The sequence below is a fragment of the Gossypium raimondii genome, chromosome 6 (genome assembly GCF_025698545.1).
Source record: "Gossypium raimondii isolate GPD5lz chromosome 6, ASM2569854v1, whole genome shotgun sequence".
Lineage (NCBI taxonomy): Eukaryota > Viridiplantae > Streptophyta > Magnoliopsida > Malvales > Malvaceae > Gossypium > Gossypium raimondii.
This window is the reverse complement of record NC_068570.1, coordinates 39,499,662-39,519,255: the sequence shown is the minus strand read 5'-3', so window position 1 is coordinate 39,519,255 and position 19,594 is coordinate 39,499,662. Positions and strand designations below refer to the sequence as shown.

General features: G+C 33.8%; 1 non-coding gene and 1 pseudogene across 1 annotated transcript; one reads left to right on the top strand and one right to left on the bottom strand.

Annotated features, from left to right (window-relative positions):
• Positions 1 to 3,396: 3,396 nt before the first annotated feature.
• On the top strand, positions 3,397 to 3,497 carry LOC128042107 (small nucleolar RNA R71; annotated as a pseudogene).
• Positions 3,498 to 10,072: 6,575 nt separating this feature from the next.
• LOC128041997 (small nucleolar RNA R71) lies at positions 10,073 to 10,179 on the bottom strand. Its single transcript, XR_008197205.1, has one exon. It is a non-coding gene; the product is annotated as a small nucleolar RNA R71 (small nucleolar RNA).
• Between the last annotated feature and the right edge of the window lie 9,415 nt (positions 10,180 to 19,594).

The following is a 19,594-nucleotide window of genomic DNA, read 5'->3' as shown; positions in this document are numbered from 1 at the left end:
ATGGAAGAAATAGTGTAAGCAACGAAATTGTAGATTATGAGATATAATAAAGTTTGTGAGACAAGGTCATAATGAATTCGGGTTTCCCTATTCTGACTTTGGAAAAATCATTGAAAATTGTAAAAATATAATTATAGGCTTAAATTTATATTTTATATCCTTAATGAGTCTAATTTCAAGAGAAACAAACGAAAACATCATCCAAATTCGTACTAAGAGATAAATAATTTTAGTAAGGAAAGGTTGAAGTTGTCAAATAGCGAATAAGGATAATTTTGAAGATTTTACTGTACTTTTATTAAGCCATAAATTCTGGAAATTTTGTGGTAGAAAGATATTTGAGTCTATTTTTGAAAACATTAAGCGGATCTTAATTTTGAATTTTTTACCTCAAGATATAAATAATTTAGTGACAATGACTCAAGTAGATAGCTCTAAATGATCATATAAGTAAATAATGAAAACATATATGAATATTTAGCTAGCAAGGGTTACATTAAAAATGGATCACACGGCCAAGGCCAATTTGGGCCGAGTGGGCCATATGAGCACACACGGGCATGTGGGCCCATTTTTACCGGAATGTTTCTAAGGTTGCACGGGTCGCCCAAGTAGACTGTGAACCTACTGTAAGGTCGGTAAGCGCTACTTAGACCACTAAATGTGTGAATTTGACTGAATGATATCTGTACAGAGCATGTTAATATCTAAACTGAATATATGTACTGAAATTTCATGATAGCATATCATCCATTGTATGTTGCATTGGATTGGGTTAGGGGTTGTTATTCAGAGGAACTGTACTTAAAGACTTTAAGGCTAATTTACTGGCAGCTCAGTTATAAACTACTGTTTTGTGCTGCATTCGATACTAGTTGGAGTGTAGCGATGTGTGGGTTGATTATATCCCCACATGGAGTGTAGGGTTGGACGGAGATGGTGTATAGAGGCTAGATGGGTAGGATTTTGCTAATGCATAATTGTTACTGTTACTGATACTGGGATGGGCTAAAGCCCTACTGCATTTTTGACACTGTACTGAGATAGGATAAGGCACAAACTGTCACTGATATTGAAAAGGGCCTAGGCCCAACACTGTTCAACTGTGCACTATGAATATTGATTATTTGTTTGTTTATGCAGGATTACACACTGAGTTTGCGTAAACTCACCCTTTTTGTTTAATGTGCACAGGTAATCCCCAAACTCAGACGGATCGGTGCGACGGAGGACTCAGCAGTGACCACAACAATTTTTGGACTACATGGTTTTCAATTTACAATTTATGATTTGATTATTATTGATTATTTGGGTTGTAATTTAAGGACTCTCTTGGACTTTGGTTTTGAATTTTGGGTTTTTATTTATTTAGTTTACTTTATGGACTTATACCTGCTGGTCGTAGGAGATACAGTTTTCAAAAAGTTAATATATTTTCTAAACGTATGATTGCTTAGACTGTTTTATTAAAGCTTCCGCAACGAGGGATGTTTCAAAACAAATGTTTTAAATGAATAGAGGCAACTTCCTAAGTTCTAACAAAGGTTTACTAAAGATAATAGCATGTAATGTTTTCATTGTAACAACGAGCTTTCAAAAACACTATCGTGTGATATTTCTAGATAGACCATAACGTCTAGGCTGGGTTTGGGGTGTTACAAGCACTTTATCCCTGACTTTGAATTGGTTTGTCTTCTTTACATGCACATGATGACATTACTTTGTCTTTCCTTGTGCTTTATCGATTTCCCATCAGCCTTTGCTCTCTATTTATCTAATTCATCGACCTACACCATTCGCTCTCCACTTGTCTCTTGATTTTTTTCACCTTGAGATGGATACTGTTCGAACACGTATTCATTAGTAAATTTATGCCAAGAATGTCAAGTCACATTATTATTAATATTAACATAATAACCAGTATCATCTCGCTCCCTAGGAACTCTAACAAAATCACGTGCTTGAAGAGTAACTTTTTTGTCACCTACACTCAGCACAAACTCACCAATTCCCACATCAGTAACAATTCTTGCATTGACTAAAAAGGGTCAACCTAAGATTATTGATACCTTAATATCCTCATCCATGTACAATATAACAAAATCAATAGGGAATATAAAATTATCGACTTTAACAAGTATATCTTCAATAGTACCCTTAGGATACCTAATTGATCTGTCAGCTAATTGAATATTCATCTTAGTGGGTTTTGGTTCCCCGAGAACAAGTTTTTTTAACATTTTATAAGGCATAAAAATTATACTAGCCCCCAAATCAGCCAAAGCTTTTTCAACATTCAATCTACCAATAAGGCAACGAATAGTAAAACTCCCTAGATCTTTAAGCTTGCTGGGGAGTTTGGTTTGGCGAATGGCCAAGCAATCCTCATTGAGCTCCACAGTTTACAAGTCATCTAACTCCATTTTATTTGTTAACAACTCCTTTAACAATTTTTGCATACTTTGGCATATGCGAAAGGGATTCAAAAAAAGGTAAGTTACCATATTGTTCTTTTATACACTCTTGCTTCAATGCTGCTAGATATGGAATTTGTGGTTTGTATTCTCTAACTACCGGCTTATGCTCTTTCTTGCTTTCCTCAACTCCATCATTTTTTCAACAGCTTCTAGATTCAGTTTCTTTTCAGGGTTGACTAACCCTTCCACACTTTAAAAAGTGATTGCGTGGACTTGCTCATTTGGGCTAGTTTAGTGTTACTAGGTAAGCTACCTTGTTGTCTTTCCAAAACCAGTTTAGCAAGTTGTCTGATTTGATTTTCAAGCCATTGAATCGATGCTTGCTAATTTTTCAGAGCTATCTTAGTGTTTGAAAATCGAGTTTCAAACACTGAAATAAATTTAGCTCACATCTCCTCAAGGTTCAGTTTCTTTTCTTGCTAATAAGGTTCCTGAAAACCCAGAGGGGATTGTGACCTTTAATTACCTTTACCACTCAGAGAATTTTGGATGATTTCTCCATCCTAGATTATAGTTATTGCTATAGGGATTATTTTGAGGCCTAGAATTGTTACCCATAAAGTTGACTTGCTCATGCTCCATGTTAGAACTGAAGGGTAAACATTCTAGATTGATCATCCCCGCTCTAATTACATCACATTTCATTACCAAATTTATCATGTTATTGCAACTCAAACCATCAATCTTATTACTCAGTGCTTCCACCTGACTTGCCAACATAGCAACTACATCTAATATTAAAAACACCAGCTTATTTAATCGATTTTGTTCTCATGACTTGCCACTGATAGTTATCCCGAACCATCTCTTCAATAAAATCTTCTTATCATTCAATATTCCACAAGCTGCTGCATCAATTAGTTGCCTAGTCGAGGGATTTAAACCATTACAAAAGGTTTGAACTTGTAACCACAAAGGTAACCCATTATGAAGTCACATTCTCAAAAGATCCTTAAATCTCTCCCATGCATCATGTAATGTTTCCAAATCAATTTGAGCAAAAGAAGATATGTTGATGCTCAACTTTGTTGTTTTACCTGGTGGGCTGTACTTCAATAAAAATTTCTCAGTCATCTGATCCCAATTCGTGATAGAACTCCATGGAAGTGAATTCAACCAATGTTTTTCCTTGCTCCTTAAAGAGAATAGGAACAACCGTAAGCCTATGGAATCATCAGTAACACCATTAATCTTGAAAGTGACACAAATCTCTAGAAAGTTTGATCAAACCAAACATATTGTTGCAGCATTTGAATTGTATTAAGCTTGATCTCAAAATTATTCGTAGAAACTATTAGTCTGACAATACTGAATTCAGCCCAAATCAGAGTAGGCTTAGTATAATCATACATAGTCCGAGGAACGGAATGTGCAAGAGGCTGCTGATTATTTTGATTATTATCCATCTTCACAGTAATGTCTGTTTGCTCTTGATCGTCTATTAAAATCTGCTGACCTTGCCCTGCTGATCTTGCCTTGCTTCTCCAACTTCTCTCCGATTTCTGCGAGCAGTATTTCAATCTCACTATAAAAATCTATTGTTCTAACGAGTTACCTCTAGTAAAAAACTAAAAGAACCTGTAAGAATCAAACAAAAGAAAAATCAAAATGTAATAATTAAATTAAAAACAAAAAATATTAAAATAAAAATAAAATGGCTAAATTAATAGAAATAAAGTTTTCCTAATATTTTAGTCCCCGAAAATGGTGCCAAAAACTTGATGCAGTCGTAAACCAACTAAAAATCTGACTAAGGTAAGTGCACTTATCAATTAATAGTATAGCTACGGTGAGCAAAGATATCATTCCCACAAAGACTAAAAGTACTAGTAATTACCGTCTTTCTATTATTTAACCAATAAATTCAAGTGATTGATTGAAAACTAAAATTAACTAAAATAATTGCTAGCGAACACGAAAAAAACAAATCAAGATATAATCGAGTAAACAACCAAGAAGCGAAAGAATACCCAGGAAAGAATTCACCTAGATTTCATCTATCACTATCAATCTAAATTACACAATTTCTTCACTTAGTATCTTGATCCATAGAAATCCCTAAATTATGCTAAAATATTTCTTCAAGAATAAAAACAACTAGCTCTAGGTTGATTAATTGAAATTTCTTTCTAATTAAAACCCATAGTATCGTATTAACCCGATCTATGGATTCCCCTATTAGAGTTGACTCTAATATGGTAGATTTATGCAATACTATTTCTAGGATTGCATGCAACTCCACTCAATTATGCATGATCTACTCTTCAACGGGATCAATAATCTAAAAATATCAAACCAAGAATTAAACACGCATAATTGAGAACTAGATCTAAGTATTTATTGTGTAAAATAAAAATTACTTCATGCTAGCAAATTAAAACATCCAAAATACAGTATAACCACAAGAAACAAAGAAACTCATAATAATCTCCAAAGAACTCAAAAGGGAATCTTCAATCTTGATGGAAATTCGCATCAAAATCCACTTCAGTGGTGTTTTTTTTAGTTGTTTTCTTGAGTATTCTATGACGACTTACTCCTATTTTCTTAATTTTGTCATATATAGGTCTCAAAATGCCTAAAAAACCCCACAAATTGTTTTTTTTGTTGTTCAGTGTGTAATTTGTAAAATCGACACAACTTGCTACGTGGCCGTGTGGCAGCCTGTGTGGCTCATACGGCCGTGTGTCCAAATCGTGTGGCCCCTGTACCTTGCTCTAATTTTTTATTTTTCGCTCATTTTTCTCCTAAATACTCTCATAGTATTAAAAACATGAACTTAAAGGACTAGGATCATAATATTCACCATTAACATCGAATAATCACCTAAAACCACATTAAGAATGAGACTAAAACATGTTATTTTTAGCACCTATCAAACTTCATGGGTCTGATCTCTTAATTGACATCACTTGCACAAGTATAGTTCGTACATCTTTTTTGCGTACTCTTGTCCTCCCTTGCATTGGCTCAACTTGAAAATTTGTATACTTACTGCATTGTCACAATTCTCTATTTTTATTGCTCATGCTATAGGCTATAATGAGAACTGATTTCGCTTACACATTTGCACTGATTCATACAAAATGGATTATTACCTCTTTTACTAGTAGAATATATGTGAATTACCTTAGTAATTATTATCATTGCGGATTAACATTCGACGGATTAGGTAATTCTCACTCACCATTTAATTATTTTTAATCACCAACTTGCCAGTACAGTCCCTGTGAAGATGATACTCTTACTCACTACTTTATTACTTCTTGATGATTGTGTATACTTGCACATCAATCGAATCTATATATTTATTTCTGACAATCTCACCGTAACATTATAGGTCATTTCTCATTGCGTCATGATACATTTAATGTTGCGACGTCACATACTATTTCTGTAAATTTCCTTTGGTTAAAAACCTTCAACTTTCCAAAACAATTCAAAACACATTCCATTCATTATCAAACCACAAAAAAATAATGCTAACATCAATTTAAGCACTCCAATAATTCATCCAACCTTATATCAATACTTTATCACTATAAGCTAATTACCTATTGCATTTCGTACTAAGTCATGAACATTTTAATTATCTCAACAACAACATTAGCAATATAGTATATCATATCAAGTTTGAGACCATGTACATTCCATGATCAAATAACCATATTTAAACACTAATTTTACTACTAAAGTGCACATACACATAGTTACATACCAAAATTGACTCAACTTAGGTACATGCCATACTTAAATCAAGACGGATATACAAACATTGCTGAGTTGGGAAAAGTATAATATCATTTTCAACCAATTAGATTATGTCACATGTATTAAATAATCAATTATATTATGCCATGTGTATCAAAATGATTTATTTTAAATTTTTAAGTTTTTAAATTTTTATTAAAATGAGTTAATTAGTTAACTCATGTTCTCTCTCTAGATTCATTTATTATTGTCCAATTTTGATCAAAAACTAAGTTTTAGATTTAAATAACCCAAAAACCAATTTTCAAAGATGTTTAGTGAAGTAGGCAAAATAAGAATAAAAAATTTCAAATTTAGTGGCAATAACATATTCACACCATTAAAGACTTATTTGGTGAGCTATTCTTGGAAATTATTTCAAAGTTTACTGAAAACCAACATTTTAGATATTCACTAATATATGAGAAACCCGTGGCATCAAATTGAAAAAAATTGATTCAGGAAGTTGGTGGAACTCTGTATGTGAATAGGCCAAGTTCTTCTTTTTAATAAACTTCAATAGTCGATCTACACCACTGTAAACGGAAAAATATACAAGATTTTTCCTATATAATTCATCATCTTTTTACTTAAAATTGTTGTTAAAACCAAGTAATTCTTTAATAAATTAATGAAATATGTTAAAATATGAAATTGGGACATAGAAATTATTAAAATGTGATTTTATGTTTTATTATATAGTTTTCATACATAAAATGGCTTATTTTATATTAATTTCAAAGATATTATATTTTTAAGCTATGAAGTGGGCCATGCATAATTAAATTAAATAATAAAATATAATGTTATATTTTAATAATTCATTTTAAATATTTCATTAATAAAATTAGGTTTAATTAATTAAGTAAATTGATTAATTAAAGTGGTTAAATTAATTCATTTGGTCCTCTAAACTATCTACTATTTTTTATAGGTCTGAGAGTTTTCTTCTAATTGCAAAACCGTCCAAAGTGGGGACCAAGTCAACCTAATTTTCGGATGCACATGGCTGATTATAAACCAAATTATTGGTTTAATTATACAAGGCCCTTGAAGAGTTAAAGAAATCAGAGATTTTCCCGAAGATTTGTTGGTGACCGAGTCTTAGTCCTAAGTTGTTGTAGCATTAAAATTGACCAAAAATCAACGAAAAATCAGCCACATTTCCTCAAATTAAGGACGACCACTCTTGGAGGATGTTTCAAAGGATGGACACTCCTAGTTTCAGCAAACTAGCTCCCTTGCTTCACTTATAACTAAGAGCTCATTTCTCACTTTTTCAATCATCCCTCATCCCTCTCATCTCTCATCCTTTCTCTCAACTCTCTTAGCTCTCACGCCGATCATCATCCTTGCATAAGGATTTTAGCCAATTAGCCTCTTAATGAGCCCTTGGTCAGCTACCTTGGAGAACCATCAGCAAAGGAGCAACGCAAAGAAGTGAAGGAGCCTCATCCGTCAGAGTCTTGGGTGACAGCCACTCTGAATTGGGTTTAATATTTCTTTTCTTTAATTTAATTTAAAGATGTTTGATATGTGTTCTTTGTTCTTGTTTACAACAATGATAGCTTAAAACTATTTAAGCTAGGATGATTATTTTGATTAAATAATATTTATTTGATTCATGCTTGTAATTTTTGTGTCTCAATCGATCATGTTTTTGATTAAAATCAAGTCTGTATTTCATTCATACGTGATTGAAATGCACCTGAATTGAAATGCACCAGACAACGACTAATGGACGCATAATTGAAATGTGCATGCTCAATTTAGATCTAACCCGATTAAATTGTAGGTTGCATAACAACCCTAACTAGGCTCTGTTATCTGCATAGTTTTTAGATTTGTGTGATTAAATTGTTTCAAATCTAACACGTCCCTGTTACCTAACACGAATGCTAAGAAACCCTTAGTAAATAAGGATCAGTAAAATGCGTATTTACTAAGTAAAGGATTCCGAAAGGACCTAATTTGGTTTCCAAACTCATGAAAGATCGAGTTCCATGAAATATTTTTCCGGATATTACTAAGCCTGATGATAATAAATTAAGTTTAATTAATGTAATTGTCTTAGTTTATTTATGTTATAATTGTTGCAAGTTGTGTTAAATTTTGCTAAAATCTATTTCATTCATATAGTCTGCATATTAGGATAATTTACATTAGGGATCATTGAATCTAGTTTTCATATTTGGTCCACCACCTTGGAGAACTATCAGCAAAAGGAGCAACACAAAGAAGCGAATGAGCCTCATCAGTTAGAGTCTTGGGTGACAGCCACTCTGAATTGGGTTTAATCTTTCTTTTCTTTAATTTAATTTAAAGATGTTTGCTATGTGTTCTTTGTTCTTGTTTACAACAATGATAGCTTAAATTTATTTAAGCTAGGATTATTTTGATTAAACAATATTGATTTGATTCATGCTTATAATGTTTGTGCCTCAATCGATCATGTTTTCAACTAAAATCAAGTATGTATTTTATTCATACGTGATTGAAATGCACCTGAATTAGCTGAGTGATCCTAACCAGGCTACGGCTAATGGATGCATAATTGAAATGTGCATGCTTAATTTAGATCCTAACCCGATTAAATTGTAGGTTGCATAACAACCCTAACCAGGCTCTGTTATCTGCATAGTTTTTAGATTTGTGTGATTAAATTGTTTCAAACCTAACACGTCCTTGTTACGTCACACGAATGCTAAGAAACCCTTAGTAAATAAGGATCAGTAAAATGCGTATTTACTAAGTAAAGGATTCCGAAAGGACCTAATTTGGTTTCCAAACTCATGAAATATTGAGTTGCCATGAAATATTTTTCCGAATATTATTAAGCATGATGATAATAAATTAAGTTTAATTAATGTAATTGTCTTAGTTTATTTATGTTATAATTGTTGCAAATTGTGTTAAATTTTGCTAAAATCTATTTCATTCATATAGTCTGCATATTAGGATAATTTACATCAGGGATCATTGAATCTAGTTTATACCACTTCTCAACTATATTTTGTTTTTATTTTTCAAATTGTTAATATAATTTTACAAATTAAGTGACTTAGTACAAATACAATCCCTGTAGAGACGATAACTCGATACTTACTTATTACTTGATAATGACTGTGTACACTTGCACAAACCCGAGCGTTACAAGTTTTTGGCGCCATTACTGGAGATTGTCAACTGTTGCCGTAGTCATTTTTTTTGTGAAATTATTTTTTTCAATTTGATTTATTTTTAACATTATTAACTTATTCTTTTTAATTTTTGTGAATTTATTCTCAGGTGTTTATAAACATAGATTAAATTATCGATTTATTCCCTATAGACCCTGAAATTGAGCGAACTTTCAGACAAAGAAGACATGAACGAACAGCTTAAAGACAAGTCGAGGTAGACCTTGGAAATCAGAATCAAGAACAAGGTAATGAAGCCGATTATGTAAGAAATCCCATCCTCATTGTCAATGGTAGAGATCGATGCATCAGACAATATGCTGTGCCATTTTTTAACGAGTTAAACCCAGGAATTAGAAGGCCAAATATTGAGGCAACCCAGTTTGAATTGAAACCAGTGATGTTTCAAATGCTACAAATGGTGGGCCAATTTAGTGGTATGCCCACGAAAGATCCACATCTCCACATTCGATTGTTTGTGAAGGTGAGTGATTTATTTAAGATAGTCGATGTGACTGAAGACGCATTGAGGTTGAAGTTATTTCTGTACTCGTTGTGAGATCGAGCACGAGCATGGCTCAATTCATTGCCACCAAGTTCAGTATCTACAAGGCAAGAATTAGCAGAGAGATTTTTGTTAAGTATTTTCCACCTAGGAAAAATGCTAAGTTGAGGAACGAGATCACAACTTTCTAGCAACTAAATGACGAGTCTTTGTATGAGGCTTGGGAGTAATTCAAGGAGTTACTTCGTAAGTGTCCTCATTATGGGATTTCTCATTGTATCCAGTTGGAGACATTTTATAATGGTCTAAATGCCCATACAAGATTGATGGTAGATGCTTCCGTGAATGGTGCAGTTTTATCTAAGTCTTATAATGAGGTTTATGAGATCATCGAGAGGATCGCGAGTAATAACTATCAATGGCCAACAAATCGAACAGCTTCAGGAAGATGAGTAGCTGGAGTTCATGAAGTTGACTCTCTCAATTCGTTATCGGCTCAGGTACCGTCTATTTCCTCTATGTTAAAACAGTTAACCGCTAATGGTACTAATAATTTTGTAGCTCAGCAACCAAGTCCGTTTGAAGTAGTTTCCTGTGTGTACTATGGGGAAGGTCATTCTTTTGAGAATTGTTCATCAAATCCCAAGTCAGTGTACTATGTGGGGAACCAATATCAAAATAGGAGTGGACAAGGACCCAAGTCCAACTTCTATAACCCTTCATGGCGTAATCATCTTAACTTTTCTTGGAGCAACCAAGGAAATGGACGGAACAATAACTTATTACAACAAAGACCCAACCAATCTCAAGGGTTGAATTAGCAAGCTCTAAAACCACATCAAGTTGAGGCATCAAACAATTTGGTGAACTTTTTGAAAGTGTACATGGCAAAGAATGACGCTTTGATCCAAATCCAAGCAGCAACACTGAAAAATTTGGAAAACTAAATGGGTCAGTTGGCTACGGAGCGATACTGAGAATCCAAGAAATTTGGGTAAAGAACATATCAAGGCATTGACATTACGAAGTGGTAAGACTCTGGAACCCCGATTGATTGATGTCGATGATGAGCATGTTGAAAAGGGGGAAAGTCAACCAGCTGTTGAAGTTCTTACACCAAAGGAATCAGAATCTGCAAAGTCTGACAAGGTAAACCCTGACCTAGTGAATTCAGATATTTTAACATCTTCTTTAGATGAGGATTTACCTACTTAGAAAAGTTGTCTGGTTCAACCGAAAGTTCCATCACCTCCATATTCGCAAAGATTGTAGCAACACAAGCAGAAATAGGAGGTGCAATTCAAGAAGTTTTTGGATGTTCTAAAGCAGTTACACATCAATATTTCGTTGGTGGAGGCTTTAGAACAAATTCCAAATTATGTGAAGTTTATGAAGGATATACTGTCCAAGAAAAAACGACTGAGTGAGTATGAGACAATTGCTTTGACAATGGAGTCCAGTGCGTTCCTGCAAAACAAACTGCCACCAAAATTGAAAGACCCAAGAAGCTTTACTATACCCTATAACATTGGTGAATCTTACTGTGGTAAAGCTTTGTGTGACTTAGGAGCGAGTATCAACTTGATGCCTAAGTCTATTTTCAAGATGTTAGGGATAGGTAAAGTAAGACCTACAACTGTGACGCTTTAGCTAGCAGATCGATATTTAGCATATCCCGAAGGAAAGATCGAGGATGTTTTGGTAAAGTTGATAAATTTATTTTTCCTGGTGATTTCATTGACCTAGATTTTGAAGCTGACAAAGAAGTACCGATCATCCTTGGGAGACCTTTCCTATCCATGGGAAGAACATTAATTGATGTGTAGAAAGGTGAACTCACCTTGCAAGTTGACGATCAGGTAACCTTTAACATTCTTAAAGCAATGAATTTTCCCGATCCGACAGAGGAGTGTTCAGTTATTGAAGAGATAGAAACCTTGGTTTCTATGGAAAGCAATTTTGAAGAAGACCTATTGGAGAGAGCTTTAGATCTTGACCCTTTGGAGGATGAAGAAGGTGAAGAAAACATGGCTTTGATGAAAGCCAATCCGAGAAATTATATTCAATCCACATAGTTTGAACTGTTAGAGTTGGAAGTTAGAGAATTTGTGCAACCCAAGTTGTCAATCGAAGAACCACCTAAACTAGAACTAAAGGTACTTCCTTCCCATTTGAAATACGTGTATTTAGGTGATTGTTCTACTTTGCCTGTGATTTTTTCAGCGGAACTGACAAAAGATCAAGAGGAGCAACTAATTGCTATTCTAAAGAAATTTAAGAAAGCAATTGGTTGGACCATAGCTAATATTCGAGGTATAAGCCCTTTATTTTACATGTATAAAATCATTTTATAAGAAGGTGAAAGAGCTCGAATTGATGGGCAAAAGAGACTCAATCCTATTATGAAAGAAGTTGTGAGAAAGGAAATGATTAAATGGTTAGATGCAAGAATCATCTATCCTATTTCAGATAGTTCGTGGGTAAGTCTGGTACAGTGTGTGCCAAAGAAAGGTGGAATCATGATTGTTGAAAATGAGCATAACGAGTTAATTCCAACGAGAACTGTTACCTGTTGGAGAATCTGTATTGATTACAAAAAGCTGAACAAAGCCACTCGGAAGGACCATTTTTCGTTGCCTTTTATGGATCAGATGTTAGATCGACTAACAGGTAATGAATTCTATTATTTTTTAGATGGCTATTCGGGATATAACCAAATAGTTGTAGCCCCGGAGGACCAACATAAAACAACCTTTACTTGTCTGTATGGTACGTTTGCTTTTACGCGAATGCCTTTTGGTTTATGCAATGCACCTGCAACTTTTCAACAATGCATGATGGCAATATTTATTGATATGGTCGAAATTTTCGTCGAGGTTTTCATGGATGATTTTTTTGTTTTTAGTAACACTTATGATATCTGTTTAAGTAATTTGGCTAACGTACTAAAGAGATGTGAAGAGACGAATCTTGTTCTTAATTGGGAAAAATGTCATTTTATGGTCATTGAAGGAATTATCTTAGGTCACAAGATCTCAAAGAAATGAATTGAAGTTGACAAAGCAAAGGTGGACGTAATTGAAAGATTATCGACCCCAATTAATGTGAAAGGAGTAAGAAGTTTCGTAGGCCATGCCGATTTTTACCGAAGGTTTATCAAGGATTTCTCAAAATTTTCTAAGTCACTGTGTTTGCTGTTAGAGAAAGATACAGTGTTCAATTTCAAAAAGCATGTTTGGAAGCTTTTGAAGATATAAAGAATCGGTTAATTACAGCCCCAATAATCGTTACACCTAATTGGAACTCACCTTTTGAGTTGATGTGTGATGCAAGTGATTATGCTGTTGGAGCTATGATAGGTCGAAGAAGAAATAAAGTGTTCCACCCCATTTACTATGCAAGTAGAACCTTGACGGGAGCCCAACTCAATTATACGATAACTGAAAAGGAACTATTTGCTATAGTTTTTACTTTTGAAAAATTACGTTCATATCTTATAGGTACCAAAGTTACAGTATTTACTGACCATGCGGCCATTAAATACTTACTCAAGAAGAAAGATGCAAAACCAAGGCTAATTCGTTGGATAATTTTACTCCAAGAATTTGACCTTGTGATCCAAGATAGAAAATGTGTCGAAAATCAAGTAGCTGATCATTTGTTGAGCTTGGAACAAGATAAGTTAACCCAGTCTGGTGTGCCTATCAACGAGAATTTCCTAGATGAGCACTTATTTGAGGTAAGTCGAATTCATGAAATACCCTGGTTTGCTGATTTTGCCAATTATCTTGCATGTGGAATAATTCCTCGAGAAATAACTTACCAACGAAGGAAGAAATTCCTTCATGATAGTCGATATTATTTTTGGGAGGATCTATTTTTGTTTAAACAGTGTGCAGATAATATAATCCGAAAGTGTGTAGCTGAAAGTGAAATTACTGAGATCTTATATCATTGCCATTCATCTCTAAGTGGGGGACACTTTGGTGGTTCACGTACTGCAGCAAAGATTTTGTAAGCAGGTTTCTTTTGGCCTACACTATTTAAAGATGCTTACGCTTATGTGAAGAACTGTGATAAGAGCCAAAGAACTGGAAATATATCAAGAAGGAATGAGATGCCCTTGACAAACATTTTGGAGATTTAATTGTTTAACGTATGGGGCATTGGCTTCTTAGGCCCATTCCCTTCTTCATATGAGAACAAATACATCTTAGTTGTTGTGGACTATGTATCCAAGTGGGTTGAAGCTTAAGCATACTGTTCAAATGATGCTAAGGTAGTCATGCGATTTCTACATAAGCATGTGTTTACACGATTTGTGACACCAAGAGCTATTATTAATGATGAAGGTTCTCACTTTGTGAAAAAATGACTTAAGTGGTTGATTGAAAAATATGATGAGAAGCACGAGATTGCTACTGCCTATAACCCCCAGTCTAATGGACAAGTTGAAAGAGTGAACCCTGAAATCAAAGGTATCCTTGAAAAGGTAGTACGCCCCAACAGAAAAGATTGGTCTCGAAGGCTCGATGATGCATTACGGGCCTACCGAACAACATTCAAGACTCCGTTAGGAATGACTCCTTATCGGTTAGTCTTTGGAAAGGCATGTCATTTGCCATTATAATTGGAGAATAAAGCTCACTAGGGTTTGAAGTAGTTAAATTTTGATCTTAAGCAAGCCGGCGAGAGAAGGATGTTACAACCTGATGAGTTGGAAGAGCTGAGGTTGTTTTCCTATGAGAATGCCAAAATGTGTAAAGAAAGATCAAAGAGATGGCATGATAGTCATATACAACCTCGCGAGTTTAAAGGAGGTAAGAAGGTGTTGTTGTTTAATTCAAGGCTGAAGTTATTTCCTGGGAAGATGAAATCCCGATGGAAAGTACCTTATATCATCCACTGAGTTTATCCTTATGGAGCTATTGAATTGTACGACAATTACAGAGGTACGTTTAAAGTTAATGGTCAACGTCTCAAACACTACTGGGATGGTGAAGTTGAGTGAGTTGAATCTTCATTCAAATTAACAGACCCTTGATTTTTCATAAACCCGTCTTGTAAATAAATAAATAATTAGAATTTATTTTTCTTAATTAAGTACATTTAATTAATTATGTCTAAGGATATTGGAACTTAAGCGGGACCGCTATGTCCCCTCCAACCTTTCCTAGGAATTAATTTAATATAATTTGTTAAGAAGAAATTTTCTAATTAAGTTTTAAAATGATTTTTTTTTCTAGTTTAATTTATTTTGTTTAATTTTAAATTTTATTGTTAATAAAGGGGGTCAGGTTTGGCCCAAGTACTAATCAGCTTTCTTTTAAGATACAGTCTAAGTTTGAGGACCAAGTCAGCGAAAAGGGGGGAAAAATTTAACCCTTGCCGTCACACCCATTACTTGCCGCCCAAGTAACTTTAATTTAGCTACATGTTGCCTTAATTTTTCCCTATATAAACCCCTCTCACTCTACTAATTTTCACATCCCTCAAAGCAATTTGCTTCCACCCTAAAAATCCCTAAATCTCTTCTTTGTGCCGTCAACCTCAAATCCCGAAAAAAACCCTAGTCCTTTTCTTTCTTTTTGTCGAAATTCCCTATTGACGTCACAAGGTTTGCCGAAGCAAGTTCCATCTTCATTTTCCAATTTCTCTTTTGCCTCTGCAAGCAGAAACTTTGCCAAATTTTCAGGAAAATACCATGTCTCGCAAAAGAACTAGATCATCAAAAACTACTTCTGAAAACCCAATTTTGATCAATGAAGAAGTGAAAGAGCGATTTGTTTCAATTTTCAAGCATCAACCTATGATGCCAGAAAAGGGTTTTAACCTGAAGAGTAATGATGTGATGGTTGTCCATGTGCCGATTAGAAAGATAATCAGTCCTCTTAAGTGGGAATGATTCTGTGATGCTCGTTCACTTCCCGATGATGAACTAGTTTGAGAATTCTATGCTAGTTTGACTACACAAGATGCTACTAAAGTTATCATTCGAAAGAAAAAAGGTATCTCTTACTTCTAAGTCCATCAATGATTTGTTTAATTTACCTGATGTTGAGGAAGATGAGTACTACCCAATGATGAACAATCTCAATTGAGATTTTCTTCAACAAGTGCTTAATGTTGTGACAAATCCGAAATCCCAATGGATTATAAGAAAGTTTGGGAGCCATTCTTGTCGAAGAGAATATTTAAAGCCAGTAACAAAGGTATAGTTTTATTTTGTTCACTACAGTTTTATGCCTATCTCACATAGTTCCACCATCTCGATGGAACGAATGCTCTTGTTATATGTAATTTTGACAGAAAAGTCCATTAACATTGGGAAAATTATCCTCAAGGAAATTAACGATTATGCTAAAAAGAAGGCAGGAAGTGCTTATTTCCCATCATTAATTACTTCACTTTGCTTAAGGGCCCACGTTAAAACACAGGCAAATCTGAAGGGGCAGTATGTTCAAGGGTGCATCACAAGTCATGATCTTGAAAGGTTAGTAGAGAAAGTGCATGAGCTGAACCAAGGCGAGCAAGAGGAACCAACTGAGCCAGAAACCGAAGAGTCAACAAATAAAACTAAAACTAAAGCTGATTCAGTTACAGACACTGTAGAAGAAGAATCTGATAAGGAACCAAATAGTGCTGAACCAGCGGAAGGAGCTGAAAACTTTGAACCAAGGTTTGAGCTAAAAGAAGAACCAGTCAAGCTAAGTGTTGAACCAGAATTTACAACTCCAATGCCGACTCCTGCAAGTACTTCAAAGAAATCAGAGTTGTCAATTTTGATGGATATGTGCAAGTTCATGCACAATCAACAGCAAACTTACTGGAAATAAGCAAAAATTAAGGATGATTCAATTTGAAATAATTTTAAGAATATCTCTAACACTTTTGTTCATGAGTTCCCAGATGTTATCTTTGAGACATAGACGGCAAATACTGATAATGTAAACAGAGATGGAACTAAAGAAGACGAGGGGAATGAGTCCGAAAAATAAAAAGGGGGATTATTGTCTTGTTATTTATTTAGTTGTTTTTAGGTCTTTAGGAATTTATTTCTTTAGTAATTAGGATTTAATTTATGCAAAATAAAACATAGCAAGCATGAATAAACACTTTCTTAGAAAAAAAAGACTAAGTGATGTGGCAATGGGAATGAATATGTTTAGGATTGGGTTATGAAGAAAGACTTGGTATTTAAGCAGTCTTAATGACTCACCTCTCTTTCTTTCCAACCCTACCTGGTGTTCAGTTTTTATTCATTACTTTATTCTCACAATGAGGACATTGCTTCTTTTTAAAGGGGGTAAGGGAAATAAATTGCTCAAATTTTAAAATTTTCAAGTATGTTTCAATCATTTCTTTCATAAGTATGTTTTAATAAATGAAGGTTTAGAGAAATTCTTTTTAATAAGATAGCTTGTATACAAGTATGAATGATGATTTTATCTGAGTGATTATATGTTAACATGAAGAATGAAATATTTTTATGATCTTAGTCTTAGGTAATGTTTACAATGAAAACCTAGTTTCTCTTGAGATCAGACATGCATGAAGGTTTATATCTTTAGAATTGACTTAGTAACTTTCTTGAGGCAAAATCCTAGGGGACATAAAAATCTAAAATGATATAGGCACCATTTTTCTTTGGATCGTTTGAGCCTTTTCAAGCCCACCTTATGATATTAGACCATTGAAACTACAATTTTGAGCTTTAAGGCCTATTTTTGAAATGAACCTACATTATAAGTCGATTACCATCTTTTTAAAATTATCCTAATTTTATGCACCAATCTTAACTTAAGTGTCTTTGGAATCAACATTTAATGAAATTTTCATAAAGATGTATGTGCTCATGCTTAAAAAAAACAATCACAAAGATAAAGAAAGAGCGAAGAAAAGTTCGCTTAGTCTTCAAAAAGGAAAAATGTATGAGCTTGAGTTCAAAATAAGTTTAGGGGTGTTCCAAAGGTTCACTTGAAGAAAACGGTTGAATTTCGAGAAATCCAAGATAAGTTAAAAGTTAAGATTTTTGAAATCGAAATGTCTCATCTCTTAAAATCCCTACCTTTAAACCAAGCCCCATTACAACCTTATAAAATACCTATTGATTTGATGATTATGTCACCTGCATTAGTGGAGAGGAAGTATTAAGTTCAACATATGAAGATTATAAATAAGCCTTATGATTGTTTGCCTGATTGATGAGAAATTGTGTTTAATGAAGAATATTATCTATGGCTATGACATACATGCAAACTATGATTCATGTTGGCATATCTTGAAACTTAGAATAAAATTTTCAAAATGTTTGTATATGAGTTACTTGTTAATAAAGAAGATCTATGAGCATGAATTTGTTGATACATGATTATGACACGAAGATTGATGCTACTTAAACTCTTAGCAGAATTTGCCTTAGCAAGACCTTGTGCTGTGCATGAACATTACTCGAGACGAGCAATGATTTAAGTTTTGGGGTGTGTAAACGGAAAAATATATAGGATTTTTCCTATATAATTCATCACCTATTTACTGAAAATTGTTGTTAAAACCAAGTAATTGTTTGATAAATTAATGAAATATGTGAAAATATGAAGTTAGGACATAGAAATTATTAAAATGTGATTTTATGTTTTATTATATAGTTTTCATGCATAAAATGACTTATTTTATATTAATTTAAGCATATTATATTTTTAAGCTATGAAGTGGGCCATGCATGATTAAATTAAATAATAAAATATAATGTTATATTTTAATAATTCATTTTAAATATTTCATTAATAAAATTGAGTTTAATTAATTAAGTAAACTGATTAATTAAAGTGGTTAAATTAATTCATTTGGTCCTCTAAACTATCTGTTATTTTTGACAAGTCTGAAAGTTTTCTTCCAATTGCAAAACCGTCCAAAATGGGGACCAAGTCAACCCAATTTTCGGCTGCACATGGCTAATTATAAACCAATTATTGGTTTAATTATACAAAACCCTTGAAGAGTTAAAGAAATTAGAGATTTTCCCGAAGATTTTTTGGTGCTCGAGTCTTAGTCCTAAGTTGTTGTGGCATTCAAATTGACCAAAAATCAAGGAAAACTCAGCCACATTTCCTCAATCTAAGGCCGACCACTCTTGGAGGAGGTTTCAAAGGATGGACACTCCTATTTTTAACAAATTAGCTCCCTTGCTTCACCTATAAATAAGAGCTCATTTCTTATTTTTTCAATCATCCCTCATCAATCATCCCTCATCCCTCTCATCTCTCATCCTCTCTCTCAACTCTCTTAGCTCTCACACCAATCACCATCCTTGCATAAGGATTTTATCAAATTAGCCTCTTAAAAAGCCCTTAGTCGGCCACCTTGGAGAACTATCAGCAAAGGAGCAACGCAAAGAAGTGAATGAGCCTCATCAGTTAGAGTCTTGGGTGACAGCCACTCTGAATTGGGTTTAATCTTTATTTTCTTAAATTTAATTTAAAGATGTTTTCTATGTGTTCTTTGTTCTTGTTTACAACAATGATAGCTTAAATTTATTTAAGCTAGGATGATTATTTTTATTAAACAATATTTATTTGATTCATGTTTATAATGTTTGTGCCTCAATCGATCATGTTTTCAACTAAAATCAAGTCTGTATTTGTTCATACGTGATTGAAATGCACCTGAATTAGCTGAGTGAT